The 18131-nt window shown below is 35.3% G+C and overlaps 1 protein-coding gene across 5 annotated transcripts in view; it reads left to right on the plus strand.

The window, feature by feature from the left end:
* Window positions 1-18131, plus strand: part of BNC2 (basonuclin 2) — a 450307-nt gene that overhangs the window by 138624 nt on the left and 293552 nt on the right. The gene's annotated exons all lie outside the window — the stretch shown is intronic.

Raw genomic sequence — 18131 nt, forward strand, 5'->3', positions numbered from 1 at the left:
ACTCCTTTCACAGGAGGCGTTATTAAATGACTCAGACTTTTAAATTGGATTTTTGTGTAACACTGGAAATTGGACAACTGAGCTTTGTATTTACCTGAAAAGCACTGCTTTGTGCATTAAGGGATAATGTAATATCATTAGCTTCTTATGCTAAGAAAATGTTCCTAAATATTAGCCATAAGATAGTTGATTAGTGTAAGAAAAAATAATGCCAAACCCTGACAGTGGATAGTTAACCTAGAGCAGTTGTCTACTGAAGAGAGTTTAAGCAACATAGCTATAGACAGGATGAAAGCATTTGAATAAGGTATATTTTGATATATCCTGTAGAGGGACCCTGATTACTGCTGATACAGTAAGCCAGTATAGAAATGTAATCAACATAAGGCAAATAAGCAGCTCTTTATGTCTGATTTCCCATTCCTAAAAGTAAAAAAGTTCTTTTCCTAGTAGGGATGCAGATTTCAAGCACTCTGTATGCTATTAAAAAGTGTATGACTGCTGCTGCCTTGTTAAAGGGGACATATGCTGTGTGCATATGTATACAGGAAATAACACTTGCTTGGTTTTATTGATATTTAGGAATAGAATTTAAAGCAATTTAATAACTTACCTGCTCTATTTTTTTTTTTTTTTTGGTTGGATAGTGAGGTTAAGCGTCTGTGGTGGGGAGTGGGCTCTTTCGACTTCGGTTAGAAAAGAGTTAACATAACCAGATCCAGATAACGATCAATTGATAAATGGCTATTGAACCACATAGATAGTGTTAGATTGCCTGTTTGGTATTAGACCTTTTTCAAACAGATTTAGATCTACACAGTCTGAGGAATACCAGAAATTGTTCAGCAATAACAAAGAAAGGAAACAAAACTAAAAGAAGGACATCATGGAGTAGCAGGGAGTCAAAGTATTTGAGGCAACTAGTTCACAGACAAGGCAAACTGGCACTTAGCCTAAGCTGTTATATTTTTGCTATTTTAATTGTGTTAATGCTTGAATGTTAGATGGATTTTGTGCGATACAGGACATCTGTGGTCCTGTATTCTGCAAGGTTGTTGGGGGAAGAAATGTAGTATATGACTAAATGCATGGCAGATCCTGTATCAATGGGCTCCTTCCATTGGAATACATATTGTAAAGGTGGTATCATTGAACAGATTTATTTTTTTTAAAAAGCCTTTACTTGTATGTCAATGTGCTGTATTCATCATCTGGTTATCAGATGCTCTGATGTTTGTTATAGACTAAAACACATTCAATTCACATACTTTTTCACCATGCTTTTAAAAGGAGAGTGAATTATTTTGTAATAAATTACTGGTAATCTCCTTATTTAAAAGGCAACATTTTATCTTCTATTTCGGATTTTGTTAAGGTTGTTATAGTATATTAGCTTGTGCAGACTGTAAGCAAAAACTATGTGGAAGTGCAGCTGCAAATCTGTGTCAAAGTGTCAAGGTTTCTTTCTAAAACACTATAACCTTGCATAGCATGTTTGTTATTTTTTTCGTCCATTCTTTCATTTATTAATTACTTATATATTTTATCTATCTTCTGAAAACGTGAAAGTGTGTTACTTTTCATGCCTGGACTTTACGATAAATTTTAGTCACCGAATACCAATTACATTTTTGTTAATAAATGCATATAACTTGCAAAAAAAGTTTGGCATGGTTAGAAAGGAGCACTTACTGAAACTTTTCCAGAGATTCATAGTAATTCTAGATATACTTTAAAAAAAGTTCTAAGTATGATGTTGGGCTTTCCACATGATTTTAAAAAACAAACAATCTGACCCCGCCACCTTTCCTTGGTTGTAATTGAAACTCAAGCAGGTTTCTAGTAGAAAGATTGAAGTATGACAGTGAGTGATTTTTTTTTTTTTTTTTTTTTTTTTTAAATGCCCAAAACACAAAAGCTTCAAATGAACCTGCCCAGGCACATGAAATATTATTTACAGAGCTATATACTTATGTGCTATAGATATATACCTTTTTCTCAAGAACTGCAGCAAAACTACATGTTATGGCATGACGAGGAAGTGCAATTATGAATGTCACATGTAGGTTTGATCATACAGATTGGTTTATAGTTAGATATCTCATGGGTCATTATTTTTTGCTTTCTTTCCATAGGGACTGAGTTCATGTTAATGCAAAAATATGCACTAGTGAAAGAGAAATCAGACCTTGCATTCTAGAGTGAATTTTTGATTTTTGCAGGGGTAGAGGGAGATTGGAAATGTATTTTGAATTACCTGCTAGAAGTTTAAAACATAGCCACTTGACTGAATTGGTTTTGCCTGTGCACCTTTTTAATATAAAAGTGTGGTTCCCTTAAAAGGGGTCATCCCATTCTGTATACAGAAGAATGGCTGATAACCTCAAAGGGCATAAATCTTAACATTTAAAAAGGAGTGCTTCTTTGGGTCACTTTGATCAGTGACAGGTCGAGAATGACCAGAAACCCTTGACTTCTCTTCCCTGCTCATCTGGTTGTGTCCAGGGCCCATTCTAGTCTGGCAAAGTGTTGTTAACATCAGAAAAGAAGGCCTGGTTTTGACTGATTAAAAAAAAGCAGGCTTTTCTGATTTTCTGCTTTTGTAAATGTTTTGTGTATTTGTCAGAATAAGAAATGTCATTTTTCTTCTTCCAGTTACCTTAAGGGCTGTAATGTTCTAAAATACTTTTAAGTCACTTTCAGAAATAAGACCATAAGAGAAATGGCTGTAACCTACAGTGACAGAAAATGCCAGAGACATGTACTTTCTAATAAAAAGAAAGTATATTTAACCTGTTCCAGATAAAAGTTAGCAACCTTTCTAGAAGGGTTTTTTCCTTCTCTTTTTCCCTCCACAGTCAGGAGTGAAAGGGAGTATATTAGAATTATAAATGGGTCTGTGCATCATTATACAGTAATTTAGGATTCACTCAATGATGTAACAAAATTAACAACATAATTTCATTGTGTAACTGTATCTTATTAAAGAACAACTGTCTGACATTCTCTTACAGTTGCTTTATTTAACTTCATGCAAATATTATTAGTAGTGACATTTCTCTATTGTACATTAGATTCTCTCATTAGCATGATGTGTTAGTTATCACCAGAGAATCGCTTTGAGATAGGTGAGTGGCAAACCAAGAAAACTAAAAATTAAATTAGTGATGTATATTAATACAGACACATCTGTGTAAGGGAGATGCAGTACAGTAAATTCACTTCACATATACTGTTTTATTGAATTGGTGTTTTAAAAAGAGAAAATGGCCATACATAACTACATAACACATTGAAGGCAAAGTGCTATTTGACTACTTTTTGTCTTGTTTATAAAGGATGTTTGTAGTATTACCACATATAAAAAGCTTGATTATTTTACTGCAACACAAGGGCTTTTTATATGTATGCATATGGAAAGTATAACAGCTTAATATGACAACATCCTATAAATTCCATACATAAATTTATTATTAAAATTTTTGGGGAAGATCAACTGTTATTAGTACAGTTGGTAGTTAGCTGCTGTACATAATAGTTTTGTCACTAGTCATCAGTGATTGTAGAATAGATTTTATTGTTTCTAGCATATTTTAAAGCTCATTTTGTCCAGTAGGGTTTGTGGGTGTGTGAATGAGTCTCTTGTGTTAGTGTGAATTGCTTTGAGATTTAGTTTGTTGCATAACATTTCTCAGGTTTATGTTACCTTATTTCATATGGTTTTCATTTTGTAATTTCTTACAATAAGTTGTAGCTTTTCCTTTTAGTGTTTCAAAATCTGATTACAAATTAATGATTATGATTCCAGCAAGAATTTTCTATGACTTTTTATTTACTTTAAGAATAGAAACATTTTGAAAATAGAGTAAACAATATAAGTTCAGCATATTGTGCATGTACTATACAACATTTTAAACTTCAGCACGTTATGTTAGAGAGAGATATCAGTTTGAGGCATGAATTAAAAAATACACTTGGAGCTGTTGCTCGCTAATGTGTTCATTTATTTACAAGCCAACATACAGTTAGATACCTCCAAAACACTTTTTTTTTAACTTTTTTGGTAAATTTTAGTTGATAATGTTGTTTTGCTTTGGAAACATTTCATTATATCTTTGCTTAATTTTGTGGACACAGCTACGAAAGCTGTGTAACACACATGACAACCTATTGGATGTACATTCTGTGCAGTAGATACTTGTGTATAATATTTTAAAATATGCATATGTATTTTAGCACTTGCTTATTTATGTATAGTCTTGTGGGGATTTGATTAATGTAGTGATGGGGCAGATTTAGGATGTAACAGCAGCAAAGTCTTCTGCTCCTATGTCAGGGTTAAGAGCCAAGGCAAATCTTCCCTAACTAATTAGATGCTGAGTAAGGTATCTCAGTGAAGTTGGGGCAAAAGTGAATGGGTCGCAGCTGAGGGAAGATTGCAGGGACCATAGTGATAGTAAGCATTCACATTTGCCAGGTCGTTGTGACACAGTGTGCTGATTGCAAGGGAACACTCTGTTCGCTGATATAGAACTGCCGTCATAAACTACAATCGGGAACAAAAGCTTTAGAGTTTTTTTCCTTTTTACTAGAAATAGAATATATGTGATGTATCACTTCTTTTCTGTGATTTTTTTTTTTCCCCCCTCCCCTCACCCCCTCAAACTTGTTGCTCTTGTAAAAGGATTTGCCTTGTAGACTAATGGCTCTTCCTAGCCTACAAGAATTTCCAGACTTGGGGTTTTCAGCATACCCAGAAGGTGGTGAATCATATGGCCTCATGAAAGAAAAAAGCCGGAAACAGACAGGGGGAATGAGAGGATTCCATTGTTTTTTTTTTAATGTTTTAATTTGGGAAGAGAATTGCTAATGCAGCATTATCTTACTATTCAGAGCTCCATAATTTAGCATTTATGTTAATCATTTTAAAGCTTTTTTTGTTAAACCACATAGTATACCATTTGGGTTTTTTAAAAAAAATGTAGCTTTTATTTAAGAAAGGTCTTGATTCATTTTCTTTGTTTATAGTTTTTCAGTGCAACAGGGCAGGTTCTTCAACTGCTTGCTATTCGGTCCAAAGAACACCCAAAACAACAGATGATACCCCAGCCTGTAAACAGGCATTGTCAAAGTATTTCTGTTCTATTTAGTTTCTTCTATTCCACTTGCTACAATGGTATCTTAGTGTCTCCTTTCCTCTGGCTCATTCAAAGTCTATCTTCTAAATGATTTTACTGTATTTTCAAAGGTAGTAGGATTAAGATTGCAATGTATGTTGCACTAGTATGCCATATCAAGGCAGTCCCTGTCAATGGCTAGGACATCTAGGAACTGCCTCTACAACAAATTGTAGAGGCTGTTTTAATAAGATCGAAAAGCTGGGGTCTCCTTATCCTCTACTGCTGAGGCATATCCCTGTGTTTGCGTAAAAGAAGGAAGGGAACTTGTTCTTAAGGGGATGATTGGTCATCACATGACCAAAAAAGGAGCGCAGAGAATTGGAAGATTCTCTTATAAAGTGAATAAAAATGTTAGTTTAGGAGAAGCTGTATGGGAAGTGAGGAAATGTGTACAGTAGTTGTCATTACAATTGAAATTTATCATCACCCACAGGTGTATTTGCTCTGGCAGCTGAGGTGTTTCTTAGTTAAATGTGGGGAATGCCACAAATACCTCAAGAGATGCAAATTCTGTGGTCTGTCTATCTATGTATTTATGGTATGCTTCTTATAGTGAAATTTGCATGGTGTGGCAATGTCTCTGGTTTTAATGATGCCTGCTGTGACTAATGTTGAAAAAAGCTATGATCACTCTTTCATTTTTTTTTCTCAATAATTTTGACCAGCTCAGTAAAACTTAAGAAAATGTACAGAGCAAGTTGTCATTCATGTTATTTGCGGTTCTTTTACCAGAGGTTCCCAGTTTTTCCAGTGTCTCAAAGTTTTGCAAAACAGAATGCAGTAATTGACTTTGAATGTATTTATTTCCTATAGGCTTTTCTCATATTTCCTGAAGCGTACCAACCTTAAAAGTTCTGACTTGAAATAATTAATATTAAAATAACAGCATTCATAGTAAAATAGCGTTATGCTTTTCAAATGGTATTCTACATCTGGGGTATACTAATAAGAGTAAAATAGAATCTAAAGGATCCTATCCTCGGTCCCATCCAAGCACGTATGATCCACTGACGTCAATGGCACAAGGACAGTGTATAGTTTTGTTAGAGAATTATAAATGCCTTGGTCTTCCAAGTGGGAGTTGTGACTAGGGGTGATGCTTGTAAGCTGTCTGTGTGTGGATGTCTTGCAATAGAAAGCCCTACAGATGTAGAGGAAGAAAAACATTTCTTGGGTCCTGGGTCTTGTGTGTTTGAATCTTCTCTGCCATTTAGATATCATGGAGATTTTCAAGGCTTTCTTAATGAAATATGATCTGTAGCACGTCTTAGCTCTCATCCTCAAATTCAGACATGTTCACTGTTAAAGAACCTGACCAAGTCTGAGTTTGAAGGAGTCTTGCATGCAAAATCATAGATGGGCCTAGTTACCAGAAATCCAGTTTTACATGGCTTTCTCTAGAAACCAGGAAAAACTTAAGTTATTTCCACTAAGCTTGCTTTTGAAGTTTTGAATTTCTTTAAACCAAAGGAAGGGAGGGAGCAACAAGTGAACTAAAACTGAAGAAGGAAGGCTTGTAGGAATCCCTTCTGACTGAAATGGTCAAGTTCTGCATAACTCTAATAATGAACCAAAAGGGGGAAAAAAAGGATGGTAATCATATAAATAGATCAGAGTTTTTAAAGCAGTGTTCCTGATTACATACCTGTTTTTGCATTTTTTTAACAACTTTTTGAGTTCTTTCTAGCTTGTGCATTTAAAAACCCTCATAGATATTAGTTTCTGATCTTCAAATGCAAAGATTGATTTCCTTTTTAGTGTATTCAGTAGCATAGATAGAATAAGACCTTATGCACTCGGCTGTTGTTTTATTGCTACTTTCTCAGGGACGTATTTTGAGATGTTATTGCTTTTGTGGAAGTAAAAAGGCAAAATGTCCTTTTATGACAGATCAGAATTTATTTTATTATTTATTTCTACCTCTCCTCCCTTTTGATCTTTCTCTTGCTCTATTTAGCTATTTCACTCCTGTTCTGTAGCTTAAGAAAATACAAATCTGCTATTTAGCAGTAATTGAAATAAGGCAACAATACTGGTGATAAATTAGTGTGGCAAAGATGAAAGAAGGGGAAAGTGTCATTTCTAGAGGTGCCTGTATTTAGGTGCTGACATGCAAAAAGTCCAGTGCTTTGCCATGTAAGCGTGCTCTTAAGTGAAGGCACGATAAAAATGTGTGACCAGATGCCCTGGCTTATCATATGAGGGTGCTGAAAAGCAGCTTCATTTGATATTTACTTTTTACAAAGAGTAATTTAGCTATATCTAGGTGTTGCTAATATTACTATTGACAAAAAACCTCAAACCTTCAGTCTTTTAAAAATTGACTATTAATTTTGTTTCTAAAAAATTAAATATAAAGAAGAAAGTAAAATATAATGGATGGCTTCATTAAAAATAGTTTTTGTTTTCATGAACTTAGGCATCCAAAGAGGTTGCTTTAAAAAAAAATTAAAAAGCTAAACCAGACCTAATGTAAGCAGACTGAAATCTTACTTGAAAATGTCTGTTATGTGACCAGAGACTTTTTGAGTTGTAATAATTATCTAAAACATTAATTTAAGTAGATAAACATCATTTTGAAAAGAACATGGAGTTTATAGGGGAAAAGGTATTTTCAGAAATATTACCTGTTATACATGTATCTTTTAATAATTTGGTGTGGATTTTTCAACTTCGCTGAGGCAACTTCTAGTGGCTATTTGCTCTCCACACAATTACTGGGGACTTGGGTTTGATAAGAAGATCTGAACTAAATGTCTGGGGGGCAAAAACACAAACTAATGAAGACTATACATGGAAAAAATAATTACTTCCAGCTGGCTTTGTATAATAAAACTACTATTACAATGAGAGGCTCCATTAGCAAGACTTTAATTATATATTTTCTTATATTTTGAAATAAATATAATAGATTTGTAAAAATAATAGTTAAATGAGTCAGTGTGGCTGCTTTTTACCCTAATCAAGCATAAATAAAAAGACATACCCACGGATCTACCCTGGATTAATACCCTGCAGCAGTTGACATTGCTGGAATGTCTCCTGCAGCTGGTGGCATATGACTGTCATTTACAGGCAGGATACACGGAGAGTTTACACAATGGGGGCATTCATGAAAATGTTTCTCATTTGGGACCCTAGCAAGCTCTCATTTTATTGACCCTGTCAGAATTTAACTGGTAGGCTGTCAAATTATGTGTTGCTTTATCTAATATTAGTTTTTCTTTCAAATTAGAACTCATGGCAGGAGGCAGAGGGAAGGGTTGAGGGAATCAGGTGAGGGAAAGAGAGAATGCCAACTCTCTGGTTTACTCATATATACATTTTTTTGATTTATTTATTTTTATTTAAACAACCCATAACCATTGCATGATAGAACCTGATCCTTTGCACTGCTTTAGATTGTGAGGATTCTATTTTTTCTTCAGGAGAAAAGATGTATGTTTAACTTTGTTTAAGACTTTGGAGGGCTACAGAAAATTACGTCCTTTTGCTAAGTTACCATATCTATTAAGCGTAAAACTAACCTTAGAATGCAAGAAGATTTGCGAAACAACTTGCTCTAAAAAGCAAGAATTCTTTACAGTGCTGGTAGAGGGTGTCTCAGAACAGAACCACAGAGGAAGGAATTAAAGAACTTTTGGGTATCTTTGTGCAGAACTCAAAAAAATGCCGTGGAGCTCAGTGGGTTTTTTTAACGTTCCACAAGCCATATAATCTGAGAGAGCATAGATAGCAGATTGATTGCATTTCTTATGTACTGGTAGTGTTAGGGTTATGTTGTAGCTGTGATGGTCCAGGAATTATGCAAGAGGCAAGGATTTTTTGGGTTAATAACTTTTATTGGGCCAACTATATAGTTGGGATAAAGTCAACCAAGCTTTTGAATGCAAAGCATTCTTTTTCAGGTCTCATTTTTTATTTAAAGGCATCCTGGCAAAACCTCTTCAAAAAGCACTCTCAAAAAAACCAACCAAACAAAAACAAATCAGGCAGAGCAACACTGACATCTGGAAGAGAGCTGGTTTCAGTAGCAGATTCAGACTGCCAAAACATTGGCTTCATGCAGGTGGAGCATGCTGCAAGAATAATACTCTCATCAGAGTGAGTTGCCTTGTTATTTTTAATGCACTTCTTCCTTCCATCAGCCCATCATCAGTGTAACGTTGGTATTCGGTCCAGAGTGAAGAGACTGAGTGGACTGAAAAGATTATCACAATTAAAATAAAGAGTAATCTGTGGGTACCAGCCGCTCTTTCTCTTCGCATTCTAGACAAACTCATCACTTTCCATATGTTTTCTACGTTTCTCATTGAAATAAGACATATTGTCTCAGTTTCCCTGAAATGTGGTCCATCTTCATAGTTTTTCATTTTATTACATTCACATAATTGTACTGGACAAATTGTTAGTTTTTATTTTTTAATAAGACTTGTTAGCTGAATGTTAGACAGTGCCTCTACCTTACACATTTGTGCTTGTATAGCTGACTGTTTTATGCCATTACTATTAAAATGTTTTTAAGCCTATCCATCCTTCCCCACTGAAAGAGGAGATCATTGTTTTATCTTCTCATGTAAATTGGACCTCTTTGCAAGATGCCCATTTTCATCATAGGAGTAAACAGTAAAGAAAAAAAGAAACGGGAAATACTACTAGGTTAACTTGTTTGCAAATATGCTTTTTACTGTCTAAATTGCATTTAATTAAAAAAAAAAAAATTCAATCTTTTAAAAATAACATTCAGTATCATGACCTATAGCATACAGGTAGTACTTGGCAGGCTTGAGATAAAACATTTGCTTACAAAAGTTGACAAATGCAAGGCCTCAGCCATGAAAATTGTGAATTACTGCTGTAAGCAAAATGAAACCTTCCGAACTTTTGTTTCAGAAGCATCATGAATAGACTTCCCTTTTTATTTATTTATTTATTTATTTTAAATGGAATTTGGCAGCTGAACATTGGTACTTCTTTCTTTTGTAGCCAAAAATCTTTCCTTACCAATGGACTTGTCCCATTGGTCCCTCCTCTAGCCTAATCACTTAAAGCAACAATCAAATATCAGACTTAGAATACCCCTACTGCCTTTTAAATAGAGATGACAATAAAGTGGTTAGTGATTCCCCTACTTCATCAAGCTACCCAACTACCTAGTTAAAGGGAGGAACATTCATTCCTGTAATATGGGACAAAACCATGCAATTCTCTAGTGATGTAAAATGGTTCAGGTCTGAGTAGGTATAGCATTTTGTGACCTCAGAGAATTTGGCAGTAAGTATCTGGGCTGGCTCCCCAGGAGAAGCCATGACTTCAGTTGGAGGAGAATTAGGTGAACAGTCCTTACTCCTGTTGAAGTCAGTCTGGTGTTAGTGCCTTATGGCTGAATCACTTATGTAGAAAGGGCACACCAGAAGGTTACAACAAATGGAAAGTGAACTGTAGACATGTGTTTGGAGGGTTTGAAATATTTTTATCTCATTTTGAATGATGGAATAGATTTGTAAAAGCACCAGCTTTGAAATGAGTTCTTTAAAATGTTTGTCAGACATCGTGAAAAACTTCCATATTGTGTTTTAGTCTAGTTCAAAAAAAAAAAAAAAAAAAAAAAAGAGAGCATCAACTGGTATCCTTAATTAATTAATATACAAAAATGTGTATGTAGTTGTGAATACTGAACATGTACCTTAGTCATGAAATACGTACTTCAAAATCGAATGTTTTATTTAACTAACAATATATTAAGGTAGGTTTGAACAACAAAGCCTGAAAAATACATGCATACTGCACATGCAAGTTTTTATGTTTTCCGAAAGGCTTGCTCTGACATAAGGGGAGAAAAGCATAGGTTTTTCTTGATTATCCTTGCTTTTGTTTTGTGCAAGTGCCTGCAAATAAAGTCGGTTGTGTACATATACAAATAATTAGTGTGTGCAAGATCACATTTGCATAGTTGGAAGCAAGTTTTCCAGAAATCAGGCTGTACGTGTTCAACTAAAGTATGTTCAGTGGGGTTTTTGAAAATCAGTTTTAATGTTCTATGATATTTTTAGATTACCCCATTGAAATACAGTTTGTTTGTGTGGGTGGTTGCATGCATGCATGCATGCATAAGAATAAAGTGATAGAAATTGGCCTTGGTTACAAAAATTAGGATTTTTTCCTAATCCATTCTCCTGTATACATCTTCCCTGCCCTTTCTAATGTTGAGAGGTGGTCAGATGTGGTTCTAACTCTATCCAGTCACTAACATATGCGTTTTCATAGTTTGTGGATATATAAAAGGAAAACCAAGTAAATGTTACATTAGGGACTGGGGAGAGGGGAGGTGGGTGCAGATACCAGCTGGAGCCTGATGCTTGCGGTCTCTTCTGTGGCACCATTTTGTTGTTTATGTGGGAATGTAGCTTAAACAGTGGCTACAGCTGTTTCACTAAATAAGGATCCACATAAATTCCAGCTGTGAACTTGTGATTCATCCTTCCCTGCACAAAAAGATACGTTTCCTTATGTCCCATTATGCCCCATATTTGATTTTTATCACACAACTGTGTGCTTGACTAAATCTCACCCACATGCTCTTTTATGCACCCTGCTCTCTTTTTCTTCTAGAATTTAGGTTCACAGTACAATCCCAGTCTTCATGTTGATATTCCACATTAAAATAATACAGCATCCTTGAAAATATTTTTTTAATGAATTGGGTACAGGAATAGTATATTTTATTAACTAGTGTAATGCAGATTTTTGTACATGTCTACAGAAAATCCAGGTAGTCCATTAAGAAAATATTTATCTGTATCTAAGCCTAAAATTCCCTGCAAAAACAAATTGCCTGATTATATATTTATTTTTCAAAATCAAAATGTTCTTAACTTTTTTAGATATTTACATCATTTAGATTAAATGTGTAAAGTAAAATAAAAATAACTTTTTTAACACTTTTTTTATATTATTGTGATTCGTTACAGTTGTGTATAACTTATCTCAACTGTAGTCTGAAATTCTTTAAAAAATAGTTTAAGAGCTGAATTCTGGTCATATAACAAGTCTTATAGATGGAGCCCAGTAACTGTTTTCAATTAAAAACAGCACAAAACTCTCAGTGATTTCCATAGCCCATGTAATGTATGTTTATCATTAAAAAAACAAAATAGGGCTACTATCCTTTCTCCCATAGACTTGAATTCAGAACATTTTTTCTTTGCATCACTGCTGAAGACCACACTAACTTCTGCAGCACACACTAAGTAGTACAGGCAATATATTTAAGACATTGTTCACACTGCTCTAATTGTAACTGCAGTTTTAGGGTTTTGACATAGGGCTCGTTGAATCAAGCTGAACGCTCTCTCTCTAGTTTGCTGCCTACAAGGCAGCCCTTGGCTGTTGGCTGGCTCTGACTGTAGACGTTAAGGATGCTACTGAGTGGTAAAATTCATACACAGAATCCTAAACATAAATCGGCTACTGATTTGCTAGATGGTCATAGCCATGACATTCATCTGTTTGTTTCAGATGTTTCATTTATACAGTAGAGATAATATTTGACTACCTCAAAGGATGTCATGAGGATTACTATGGTTATTAGGCTGCTAAATTCTGTTGGTGGTGGTTTTGTCAGGTTAATACTTTTTTGTTTCATCACAAACTTGAAAAATCATGTCAGGAACAAATTGAAACTTGTTCACGTTTAAGTAATAAAATTACTTTACTTATAAGGTTGTCGTGATTTCCATAAGGACTGATTATGGTGTTATGTTCACCCAGGTAGAGGATTGCAATTCCACTGAAAGAAAAAACGTGCCGTTCACAAGAGCATTTTGCAGTATTAAGTTAGGCAAAGCAAATATTTGTATTTGCTATAAAGAGCTATCATTTGGCTTGTATGGAATTAGGTTTCTGGTGCTTTTTCTGTTGTGCTAAAGGAGGCCTACAAAGAATCGGTCTGTTCATAATTGAAATTCTCTAGGCAAATCAGATATCAACATTTTTCAACAGAAGAAGTAATTAATTAGTTTGTATTTTAAATTGAAGGTCATCATGTTATTGATTTCTGTGGGAACAAAAGAAGAGAGAGCATCTTGTTAAAACGATCAGGAAACTGGGGCCTAGGTGCTCCGAGGTGACATCTGGGGTATCATTGAGTTGAACCACTGGTCATCAAATCCCAATCAAAATTTAAATATCTTCAGTATAAACATAACAAACATTGGCGTGTTTCCAAAACTGTAAAGAAGAGTTTAACTGGAGGAAAGACCCGAGATTAACAGTTTGTTTTACAGCTTAGTCAGGTATTTCAAATCAAGTGACTGGTGCCGCTTGTAACGAAGGATCTGTAAAGTGTGTCAGCCTGACTTTTTGGTATGCCATGTTCAAGAAGTTCAATGTCAACACAGCTGTGACCTACCACTTTTAGAAACATCTCAACTGGGAATAAGATAAAATATTTTAAATTTGGGCAAGCAGTAAAGGGAGAGAGCAGGGAGGGGAGTACCATTTTAAATGCTATTAATTTTCACAAAATAACATTTGTGTGCTTTGTCTTGCCAGATAATCTACAATGCTTTTCCTCATTTCATGTGCCAGGCTGTTTTTATATTATAGTTTTCTTCTTTGCTGTGTTTATCTTTTCTGAAAATGGTGAAATGTAAGCTATTGCATGCTGGGTGGGTGGCACACATTTGCACAGTACCTTTTTAAAACACAGAGCAAGCATTTTATTTGGGTTCTGCAAACCACTGAGGTATCTTAATGCAGCCATTCTCATTGCATCAAAGTGAAACATGTAAAAATCTCACTTTCCATTCTAAATAACCTTAGGGCTGTTGAGTCAGATATTTCCGGATTGATATGTTTTGGGGAGGAGTGACAGTGGCACTGGATATATACAGTAATCCTTAACGTTCCACCAACTCATTTCACTTTTTTTTTTTATGAGCTTCAAAGAGTACTCATCCTTAACAAAATGACAAGTTAAAACATGTCACTTTGCCATGGTTGAAATTACTTACTTGCCTTTAATCAAAAGGCAACTCTTAATGGGCTGTTTTACTGTAGGCAGTTGGGAAAGGAGCTTCCCAGTTTAGCACTGAGTAGTTCTTCTGGCACATTATTCCTGTCATCTTTACTTTTTATCCCTAGATAGGCCCAGCTGTGGGGAAAAAAGGGTTTAAAATCTAAGGATGTTGAATTAGTGGCTAGGCTGATGCTGTATTTGGCTACTCTTTGCTGATGAGAGAAAATTTGAGAAAATTCTTTCATTCCTTCATGGGGGGTGGGAGAGTTTAGTTAGTTAAGCAAATATATTTAAATTGCACTGGTCAATAAGTGTGTTTTTCCCTGAACTTTAATCAGTAGGTGGTCTCTGAAAACAGCAGAAAAAGGCAGCTAATGGTGTAAAAAAAAAAAAAAAAAAAAAAGTAAATATTACAAGGGCCATTTCTTTTGTGGTTTGAAAACACTAAATACTAAAACCAAAAATGATAATGTTGGTAGCCCATATTTGGTATAACCTGAGTGCTCTATCTTGTAAAGGTATTGCGTACTTTCAACTGAGAATACTCAGAAACTTGCTGGATCATGCCTTACAAGTTTAGTAAATTAAAGGTCTATTCTTTGTTCAGACTCAAATGACCCTTCAGTCAGTCTCCAGCCCCTATGACAGTTAATAACCCTTCCTTTAACTATGCGGTGCATATCACAGATGGAGCTTGACGGACCAGCCAGCATCTCAAAGGTCACCACAAAGCTATTAGTTAGATCACAGTGCCCTTTGTTTTTCAGTGATGCCTCAGCTATAGTAGCTGTTACATGGATAAAATGTATTGAGTTATATTATTAGAATATGAAGATTTTGTTTTTACTACCATCGCAAACCCGTTTTAAAACAAGTACCATGAACTCTGAGTCATTTTACGTATATTGCAAAAATGTTACAGTGTTTGGCAATCTGCTGGTACAAGTATGATCAGTGATTGCTTGCTTGTTCTGCTCACTCTTGTTCCTTTACAAGATGTAACGGGTAAAATGACTTGCGCTTTCCTTTTTTTAATTGCCCTTTGGGGTTTTTATTATGTTTGTGGACCTGTTTTAGCTGCTAAGAAACATGGTCATTCTAAATGCTCTTATCACTTCCAAGTTTTATATCTCTGTTCATTCTGTATAACTGGAAGAAAAATATCCAAGGCAGCTTAAAGGGGGCAGAGAAAAAAACAAACTGCTGTTGGGAGGTGGTGTGTGTGTGTGTGTGGTTTTATTAAAATATTTCCAGTGGCAGCCACAAAAGCTGCAAAAGCAGAAAGCAAAAATTGCTTTTCCATTTGTGATGAGTGTATTTTATCAATGTGTTTTACAAAGGTAAAATGTTTCCATTCTATTGCCTTGTGACCAATAGTAGGCACTTATTTCAGTAATTAAATGAACAATGTAACTTTACAAGGCCAGGTTCAGAGCTGGAGAAAAGAATTGCAGATGGTGAAGTTATTTGGTGTTTGTTTTAGACAAAGCGACTCTTCCTAAAGCAGGTTCATTTATACTAATAATCCTTTATTTAAACTCATTGTACAACACCAGAATTTTTTTAAATGCATGTATTCAGAATGCATAACATTATTTGCTTTCTTTGTCACATACATAAAGCTTGGTAACACAAATGGCAATATCTTGCCGGCTATATGCAACTTATTTGCTACTCATTTGTACATTTTTGACAATAAAATGACTTACTTTTAATACAAAATATTTGGGTTTGTCTTGGTTATTTAATTTTATTTTGGAGAGTATAGCAATCTAAGCATTTTAACTAGCAGATTGTCTCTGTCTCTGTTTCCAATATATTAGTTCTGATGTCAACTGATACTCCAGTTATTTATATATTCATTTACCTTCCTGTTTCTGTTCAGCAATACAAATTCTATTCTCCCACCAAGCACATGAACAGTCAAGGAAGACTAGCCCCCAACTGCAGAAGCAATAGGTTCCATACACTAGAAGATCAAAATCCCCCAGGGAAATTCATTCAGCTTTCATATAGCTAAACTCTTGTGAGGATTGAACATCAAAATATAAGTGAGCAAAATCACTGTGGATAAAAGAGTTTCCTAGCTACTGAAAATCAGAATAAAGCTTGATGGTAATGTTTATTATCTTCAGACATGATGCAGGAGCATTATTCTCAAGACCATGCTCCTTTGTCACACAAGGAAACATAGGGTATAAGGAATTGCTCTAGTTTAAAGAGAAGTGATCTTTATATGAAATAAAAACAAAAACATCTTTTTAAGTCTTCTGGTCCATGCCCTTTCCAAAAAAAAAAAGGGTGTGTATGTGTATATATGTGATATCCAAGTTTTGTAATGCAGGGAAATTCTATTTTTATTGGGCTTCTGCAATTTTAATACTGGAATATGGAAGTTATTGGAAGTTAGTGACACACATCAACCCAGCTCAGTTAATTCCTTTGATCTTTATGCTACCACACCTTCCTGTTTCCTCTGCTACTACCAAATAGCCAGGTTTCAGGAATATCAAGAAAACATTATTTTAAGATTATTATTTATTTTAAATGCTTTAAATGTAGAACTATTGGCACTAACATTTTTTTAGTCTCTCTCCTTTTTTTTTCCCCCATGCCCCCCCCCACCTCCCCTCCCCGCCCCAGCCACACAGCTGTCACTAGTATGGGAAAAGGACTGGGGAGGAGGGAAGGAGGGAGCCCTGCTAAAATCGTGTCACGTAGCACTAATTCATCTGCTCTCATTAGAGTGAGCGAGGGACAGCAGTGATGGCCAAGAGCTGCACTCCACACATGACACACGAACAGTTTGGGGAATAGAAAATTGCTTTCTCAGGAAGCCCAGCCAATTAAGGACTTGACCATATTGAATGTCAAGTGTTAATTTAGGTTTTTCTTCATTTTCCCAGTAGTAATGAGGGTCCTGTGATGAGCAAATACATGTCAAGTAAAGTTGATTGCATGAAGGACCTGAGTATTATATGTCACTGACAAGTCACAAATGTACTCTAGTCTTTTAACCCCTTAGGTGAGTCCAGGAGGGGGAGAGTAACAGAGGGGGATTAACTATACTATAATGATAAGAATAGATAGCTTGCATTAGGGAGAAGCCTGGATGGGACAGACAGGAATAGATATTTGTGTAAGAAGCTAGGACAGACTTTCTTCAGCCACTGCAGAGGTGTGGTGCCTTTCTGGGTTATTAATAAACAAACCAAAAAAGCCCTCTCAGGATTCTTTAGTATTTTAATAGTCTGTCCTGTACCTATGCAATATTTTTTGAAATATTGTAAAGAGAGAGGGAGGTACTTTGTGATCAGAAATATGAAATATTCCTAAAATAATTACTTGCCTTGAAAGAAAGGAGCCAGTGGAAGCTAGAAACACTTAGCACTTCTGGATTTGGCCCATTTTGAGTATACAAGGAAACTGAAATTTTCAATGGATGGGTTTTGCTTTTTTTTTGAAAAGGACCAAAAAAAAAGAGGAGCAGGGCATACAAAACACTTTACTGTTGAACACAGGTTTATTTTCCATCCTTCGGTTTTCTTCAGGTTTTCCATCCTTCGGTTTTCTTCAGGTTACTTTCCTAGCCATGATGAGCCACCTTCTTTCATTTAATATTATACCTGCCCACAACAGAGAGGGGAAACCTGGTTTGTCTAAATGAGGTAGCACTTACTTTTACTAGATGTGGATACTTGCACATCAGCTATAGCATCTCATTTCCATTCATCAGCATATTATTTACATATGAATGTTCTGAAAATAAGAGAGTGTCTGTTTCTAATGCAATTGTATAATTGGCCAAGAAAGATCCTACAATGATGTAGGCGTTACTGCGTGGTACAAATATAGTGAAATGCATCTGGCAAATCCGCAAACATCTAGCAAGTTGTCAACAACCTTTTAATATATTTAAAACAGTATCATCC

The sequence above is a fragment of the Crocodylus porosus genome, unplaced genomic scaffold (assembly GCF_001723895.1).
Source record: "Crocodylus porosus isolate Cpor-Errol unplaced genomic scaffold, CroPor_comp1, whole genome shotgun sequence".
Taxonomy (NCBI): Eukaryota; Metazoa; Chordata; order Crocodylia; family Crocodylidae; genus Crocodylus; species Crocodylus porosus.